Genomic DNA, 8,957 nt, shown 5'->3' with positions numbered 1-8,957 from the left:
ATTTGAGATTCTCATGTCAGCCTCATTTTAGTTTCTATTTTGTCTAAAAGTTTCTCATATGTTTCTCCTAAAATTCACTAGGAGAAATAGGTGAGACAGGATAATTAGAGGGAGTCATACTTGAGACTTGTGGGAGATACCTTGCTAATCTCAATACAGTGTGTTTAATGGCTCCTTTATTTCTCCTCTGGAAAAGAAAATGAACAATAGTGGAGCTTCTACAGAGCAATATGTGAGAGTCACTCACACCTCCACATGAGCATGACAGACTCATAATCGAACCCCGGTCTTCTGGGTGTGAGACAGCCACTCTACCCACTGAGCTATGCCACCCTATGCATATATTACTCTGTACACACACACACACACACACACACACACCTTATAAATGCTGCAACAAATAAGAAGTTGCCAGGATACAGCCTAAACATCTTGAGGCACTTATAATAATATATGGTGACTTCAATCATGTCACCCTCTCCTCCCACTTGACTGGATTTATCATTCTAAACACCACGGATCATTCACTCATAATATCGTGATGGGCCTCTCTCTGGACTGCAGGACGGAAAGATATAGAAGATCTTTGTACCCACAGCGATCAGGCTTTATAATTCTATAGCAAATAGCAGATGAGCTGACAGAGAAATGAATTTCCCTTTTGGGATGAATAAAGTAATCTGAATCTTTATTAATTAATTTAAAAAATATCATGTGGATTACAATAAAGTCAACATGCTAGATGATTAAAAACAACCAAAACGTTGACCTGAGTCTGAGAATTCAGTGAGCGCTTGTGGAGATCTCTTCATTTGTTCTCTCTGAGCTTAGTATGAGATGCATGAACTGAAGCTGGGATGAGAACAGATTGAGTTCTTAGAAAGAGCTCTCTGATTTCTCTGCCTGAGATCACAAAGAGACACAAAAGTTGAGAAACTCTGAGAATTATATGAGAGCTTGTTGAGATCTCTTCTGAAACTTTAAAGGAGACTAAACTGAGATTTAGTGCATCTTATTGCTCAGGAGAAAAAAATGAGACACAGGAGAAATAAGCCTTAGTCTCAGTTTGGTGTCACAGAGATCTCAAAGTTGTCTAGGAGAAGTAAATTAAACATTTTTGAGATCTCTTTTTGAATTTTCTTTTCCTCTGGGTTATTTTATTATTCCTTCAGTGTCTGTTGGTCCAACCAGCCGAAGGACTGAGTTACTAAACTGAAAACTGATTAAAACAAGGCAACGGACAGTAAAACTGTCTGTGGAAAATGTGCTGCTGCTCCACCAATAAATACCAACAAACTGAAACAAACTTGGTGGAAGTGTTGCTTTTAGTGATTTTTTAAATAAATAAAAAATATGAGGCTTTTATTTTTCTGGAAGTAAAAGGAAACGTTGCTTATCCGTAGTTTCGCTAACTTAGCTTTTGCTGCACTTTCACCATGGTCTAACTGATAGATCTTTTTTTATATATTTATTAAAAAAGCTGCACTTCCTTTGTATATTTGGTCGTTTCTTATGTTGCTGCTGTTTCACTGAAATTATTTTTTAATAATATCACTTCAAATACAGATAATTGAAAAGAAATTAAACTGGCACCGGGGCTGCAGACTGCGACTAAATGGTCGCATTTTGCGACCAAAATTTGAGCGAGTGCGAGTACATTTTTCAGCTACTCACGCATGTGCAACCAGTAAATTTGACAATTATTTTGTAAATTACTACTGAATATTTTTTGTTGCTTACAAACTTCTGCTCTACACTGCAGCCCAGTAGACAGTGATGCACAAAGGAGCTGGTTTGCCAACCGACATTAATTCCAAAAGAAGAAGAAAGGAGGCGAACACCAAAGAAGAAGAAGGCGGGCCAATGAGTGTGAAGAGCAGGGGGCGAATGACGGTGAAGCTCCTGATGTTTCACAAGGCCTTTATTTACGTTCAGCCTTATTTTAAACACAAGTTCACCTTTCTGTCCTTGACTCCTTTCTTCAGGAAACACCATAAGAGTTTGTCCCATTCCAGCTAGCTGCTTCTAAGTTGCTAGACAGCAACCGCGTGTAAACGTTTTCTTTCATCTTTACATGGATTTTCGGACTTTTCGGCAGCGTCTTTGTCATGTCAAGAAACCACTTCTTAGAGAAACACTTCCTGTGCTGCTGGAATGGTCACAAAATAAAAGCCTGTAGCATTAAAAATATGCCTTTAAAATAAAAGCCTGAAGGGAACGGTTATTTTAACATTAGCAAAACAAAGGCTTGCCAGAATTGATGAATTGATCAACAGACCTTAATAAAGGATAATTTACACGTGATTCGGTATAAATACATAACATGCACATGCATAACACATGCTTGTACTCAGCACAAGGTCTTTTTTATTATAGATTTCATCCGTCGGAAATTATACGTCAACTAAGCAGCTTTGGCAGAGTACTGCGCTCTCTGAGTGCTTTTCTTGTTATGTTTTATCAACTTCTGCACAATAAATTGTGAATTGAGAACACAGTTTCTCCATTCATTGTGCAAGTATTTATCAATAATACAGTGAAAATGAGAGGAAATGTGAATATTTACTTTGCAAGTTGATTTTGGTGTGCGCCCCTAAATTTTCCGCTTGTGCTCATAAAATTTTAAGTTAGGGGCCACTGTACTCCTCGGAAAAAAAGTTAATCTGGAGCCCTGGGCTCTGAAATACTCAATGAACTGATACATCATCTAGTGTTAAACTGAATAAGAATTCTTAATCATATAAAATGTAACTGACTGAGCTGTATTAATTAAATCGAGATGTTTCACATTGAAAAAAAACAAAACCTTGACTGAAAGATTTCAGTCAATTAAACCATAAATTCATTTACTGAAGAAAACCATCCTTTAATGTCTTAACTTAAAATGACCTACTTTAAAAAAAAAAAAAACTGGTGTAAATTAAAAGTTTCACACTAAAGATGAATCACTGATGAACATTTCATTGCATGAACTCAATAATTATGAGGAAACAGAAATCCATTTCTAATATTTCTATCAAATATGTTTATGTCTATAAAATATACTGGACATCAATAAAAGTCTCTGCATAGTGAAATATATGAAGTCCATCTGCATTTATACATCATATTGATGTTTAAATAACGGGAACTGCAGCCCACGTTCAGTCAAGTTAGCAGAAATACGGATAAACAACGTTTCCAGTTATCTCTTGCAAAATAAAAGCCGTGATTTGTTTTACAGAAAAATTACATGATTTCAAAAATGTGAGTGTGAAAATGTAAATCAAACTGTAATAAGCGTTAGCTCGCTGCTCCACTTGCTCTGAATATTTTTGTTCTCGTCATTGTCAAGCCCAAACGAAAAATTAATCCATATTCTGGCTGCATTACCAACAACAGCATCCATGGAGTGATCGGAAGTTAGCCGACCTAGCGTAAGTGCTAATGAGGTCTGCTCCGGCATGGATTATTACTGTCACACATGTAGTTTTGAAAAAAATCTTCTACAAGACACAGAACTGTAGGTCCGTTTCAGTGTGAGGTCTAATGTTTCTCTGTGTGACTGTGTCTGACTTCCTCTCATAAAATCCTCCTGTTCAGTGTAAGCTGCAGTCATAGATATCTATCTATCTACTGATTCATATCTATGTACACTAGTCTGGTCCGATGCAGTCTCGATGATGACGTTTCACGAGTACGTGACAACACAGGTCGGACAGTTACGTACTGAGAAATGGTCACAGTCTTCTTACCGCAAAGGTACAAAACTGCTCGTCTTCTCCTCCGGCATAAGAAAACTTCTTCAACGCTTCTTCAAATCCAAAGGAAATACGATCAAAAGATCAAACTCACGCCATTGCTAGGGACGCCGATCAGAACGGCGTCCCTAGCAACGGTCTGCTAGACAGACGCACGCTAATATTTGCTACGTAAATTTGCTGCTGTTGGATAATACTGTAAGAGACTAGGGCCAAGTGTATAAAAAAGACGTAAGGGAAAACATACCTTTTTATTCTTCTCTCCAAGTGTTTGCAAACTTTCTTATCCCGCTGTCTTCTTTGCAACTTCCTCCTGGGTATTTCCTGTCGGTATAAAAGATCAGTCCCTTCCGTATGGTCAGCTCCCCCTAGTGGCCTGGCGACCTTCCGTGAATTTGCAGCATCTCTCGCAGTTGTTTCGGGGTTTGTATGCAGCATTTCCCTTTTGCATTTGTTTTGTCGGTTTGTGCGTTTTTGCTTATGCAGCGTTTCTGTGAATGCATCGTTTTTTTGTTGCAGCATTTCTCTGTTGCATTTGTTTTATGTGTTTTTGGGTTTGCATCATTCCTGTGTTTGCAGCGTTTTGATCGTTTGTATTGCGTTTTGGCCGTTTGTATTGCGTTTTTTTGTTTGCGGCGCGTATGCCCTTGTCGGCCACCGTAAAATATACTCAGTCACCACAGGAAATTAATCAGACTTCAATAATTATTACTGGAGTTTATACTCAGCGACAGTTAACCCAAACAAAGAAGATATTCATAATTTTCTCGACAATATAAACTTGCCTGAACTAACGTCAGATTACGTAGACATACTAGACGCTCCATTGACTATCAAAGAATTACAGTGTGCATTAGACACTATGCCAGCAGGCAAGGCACCTGATCCTAATGGTTTCCCTGCTGAATTTCTTAAACATTTCTGGTCAATGTTAGCACCCCTTTTATTCAGCACAGTGACAGATTAAAAATAATGGTTACATAAGTCCGCACATGAATACAGCTGCAATTAAATTATTATTGAAACCAGACAAAGATCCTGCGCTTCCTTCTAGCTATCGACCTCTGTCACTAATCAACACCGACATCAAAATTATCTCAAAAGCACTCGCCTCCAGGTTGGAGAAAATTATCCCGTCAATAATTCACTACAATCAAACAGGATACATAATGGCCGACACTCCACCAGCAATATCAGAAGACTTCTAAACCTAATCTGTTTGACACAGCGCCACGACAAAGAAGCTATTGTTATGTCACTGGACGCAGAAAAAGCCTTTGACAAAGTTAATTGGTCCTTGCTCTTCGCTGTGCTCCACAAATTTGGCTTCGGAGAGTCGTTTACCCAGTGGGTATCAGCCCTGTACAACTCACCCAAGGCTACAGTCACCACTAATGGGATCACTTCACAAAGTTTCAGTCTGCAAAGAGGAACAAGACAGGGATGCCCACTCTCTCCCTTATTGTTTGTGATCTTTATCGAACCATTAGCAACAGCTGTACGTCAGAACACCGATATCAAAGGTGTCTGTGCTCTGAAGTCTGAACATGAAATTAACCTATACGCAGATGACATTTTACTTCATCTACAAGAACCCAAAACTTTAGTAAAGGAAGTATTTAACCTCATCACAACCTTCTCCCGTCTTTCAGATTACTCCATCAACTGATCAAAATCAATTATATTACCTTTAACAGAAAACCTGTGGAATTCTACGGTCCAAAACTTGCATTATTCAGATATCAGATATCTGGGCATAAATATTTTCTCCAAACTCTCAGAACTAGTTCACCTGAACTTCACCCCACATTTGGACAAAGTCTGTTATGATATGAGGCGTTGGAACAACCTCCCCATCTCCCTTTTAGGATGAATAGCTACAGTCAAAATGAAAATATTACCTAAAATCAACAATCTCTTCTCCATGATTCCATTTAAACTCACATCAAAGTGGTTCCAATCATTAGACTCTGCCATTGGCTAATTCTACTCAAAGAACAAAAAGGCTAAAATCAGTTTGACTACCCTCCACAAGAATAAACCCGAAGGGGGACTGGAGGCTCCCAACTTCTTCATGTATTACTATTTAGCCAACCAACTACAATATCTCACCAAATCATCCACATGAAGAATATAACTCCTGGGTGGAACTAGAACAGTTAGATTCTCATCAAATCAAAATCTCTGACCTTCCCTTTATCACTTCTGCCCTTAAACATCACTCCTGCTTCAAGAACCCTATGATCGTTTCTACCTTGTCTGCTTGGTGGAAAACGCTGGAAGTCACAGGGTCCTGATTAAAACTCAGTATACTCTCCCCAATCTGACACAACCCTGATTTTGCAAACAACAAAATAGTTCTTTATTTAAGCACCTGGGCAGAGAGAGGACTCACCCACCTCCATCACCTTCTGGATGATAACATATTTAGGACATATATAAACTTATTCCAAACATTTGAAATAAGAAATGGTGATGGGTTAGGGAATGGTGACGCTGCGGGGAGAGCGTCCTGCATCCTGGACGTGCTAGCTCCGGGGTGTGCATGGGGACTCATGACACTTGCTCTGGTTCAGGTGGGGGCTCGGGTGGTGGGTGGGTCCGTGTGCCTTGGGCCGCCTGGGTCGGTCTTGGCGCACTGGAGGTGTTGGTAGCTGCTCCCTCTAGTTCTCGGGGTCCCATTGATGACAAATGACAAATAAACTCATTCTGTCTTTCACTAGTATCCTCTTCCGGCCTATTCTATTCTATTCTAATCTATACTGTCAAGACATCCACAGTTATGGTGTTCAGTACCATTTGTTTGTGTATTTATTTATTGAATCTCTTTTTTTTGTTTTGTTTTGTATTATTGATGGGCAATTAGTAGTCAGGAACAACACAGCACCTGACACTCTTCAATTGTAATAGCACCACGTGTTAGCTCCTATCCCCGTTCGTCCTGTTTCGTCCTGTCCAGCCTTTGTTTCCCCTGCACATCACTGAGGTGCAGCACTGCCCTCCCTGGCTCATAATAGGTAATTCTAATAAAGAATGTCAGCTTAGCTTTCAGGGAGGGCTGGTGATGGTCACACACATGCACTGAATATTAAAATATTTGGCTGCAAGAGTAATATATGCATCAATCTCATAAACTGTTTAACACCCTTTTTGTGGAGTTAAGCAATGAGAATAAATGCAGACAAATCAGGAAGAAAAAAAGAAATCGGAGTACCAGGAAAGTAAATTTCCAACATAAAGTTTAAGTTTTTTTTTTTTTGTTTTGTTTTTTTTTTTTTGGGGGGGTGGGGGGGGGGGGGTTGACATGGGGTGGCCAATCATGCCTCCACGGAAGATCCGCCACTGGCTTGTAGGCACTAGCCATGATAAGTGCATCACTTCATCTGCCTCCCTTCTTACCCCGATGCACCCCCCACCCTCGACTCCCACCAGTTCGCATACCAAGCGAATGGATCCACAGAGGACGCCATTGCCATAGCTCTGCATGCTGTACTGAGCCACCTGGAACAACCGCAGAGATATGCCAGGATGCTCTTTGTGGATTACAGCTCAGCATTCATGACAATCATACCGGACATCCTGATCAACAAACTGGACACCCTGGGCCTCCCCGATCTCACATGCACCTGGATTAAGGACTTTTTAACCAACAGACCCCACCCGCACACTGAACACTGGTACACCACAGGGCTGTGTGCTGAGCCCCCTCCTCTATACCTACAACTGCAGACCGGCCCAAAGAAACATCATCATCAAATTCGCTGACGACACCACAGTGGTCGGTCTGATCTCAGAGGGAGATGAAACAGCCTACAGAGGGGAGGTCCAGAAACTCTCAACCTGGTGTTTAGTAAACAACTTGACACTAAACACCACAAAAACAAAGGAGATCATCATAAACTTCAGGAGGAACAGAACCGACCTGCCCCCCCAACGGTGAGTGTGTGGAGACAGTCCACACATTCAGGTTCCTGGGAGTCCAAATCTCCGATGACCTCTCCTGGACAGATAACATCACGGCTGTAATAAGGAAGGCTCAGCAGCGGCTACACTTCCTGAGAGTCCTCAGGAAGAACCTGGACAGGAAGCTACTGGCTTTCTACCGCTCATCCATAGAGAGCCTGCTGACGTACTGTATTTCCACCTGGTATGGGAGCTGCACTGAGGCAGATAGAGTGAGGCTTCAGAGGACAGTCAAAGCAGCACAGCAGACTGTTGGCTGTCTTCTTCCTTCCCTCATGGACAACTACTCCAACCGATGCCTCAGCAGAGCTCAGAACATCATCAAGGACAGTTCACGTCCCGGTTCTCAGCTTTTTGATCACTATAGATGTATTAAAGCGAGGACAAACAGACTTAAAAACAGCTTTTTTCCGAGAGGCACCACCACCCTGAACTCTCACATGTCTCACACCCAGCCAACAATATAGTGTAATTGTGCAATATACACCACTACCTCACTCACTGTTATTTATATTCACTCCGTTATTTATACTGTATATATGTAAATAGACTGTTTTTGCACTGTCTTTAAGATTCCCTGGCACTGAAAAAGATAGGCTCCGCAATCTCGTTATACATTGTATTGTATAATGACAATAAACAATAAATAGTATTCTATTCTATTCTACATGCACTGCAATCCTCTTAAATAAGAATACTTTTTTGTTTTCTTCTCTTTTTTTCACCAAACTAAATTAGACCATTAGTACCACTACTACTAATACTAATAATAAAATGTACAGGTGGTCCACACTCATGTCCACATATTAGTTCAGCTGATATCTGAGCCGCACTGACATCTGTTGGTGAAGCATTTGCGTACATCAGACCTGCCTGGTGTTATGTCAGAACTAGTTTCCCTTACGGGGTATTTTGCTGGCAGTCTGCTCTCGGTTTTGCCTTTTCTTGTTTAACCACCTTCCTATCCTAGAAAATACTTGTGCGAAGTGAAAAGGGAACGAGCTTCAGAAATGTCATGTAAACATGGCAGCTTCACAATGTCGCTGCTCTACACAAACAAAATAGACAGTGATTTGTGATACGCATGCCATTTTACACCGTTCATACCCAGTGTGATTTCAAAAAAGATCCAAAAGCGGTGTTTTTACCAGAATTGTCCCCAAAAAACGATGCATTGCTGCCGTTTCTTCCCTCTCTGGCGTTACAGAGCAGAGCCCATAGATATGGCAGAGCCGACCACACGAAGGGGGGGGG

Source organism: Acanthochromis polyacanthus, chromosome 9 (genome assembly GCF_021347895.1).
Source record: "Acanthochromis polyacanthus isolate Apoly-LR-REF ecotype Palm Island chromosome 9, KAUST_Apoly_ChrSc, whole genome shotgun sequence".
NCBI lineage: Eukaryota > Metazoa > Chordata > Actinopteri > Pomacentridae > Acanthochromis > Acanthochromis polyacanthus.
Note: the sequence above shows the minus strand (reverse complement) of the source record.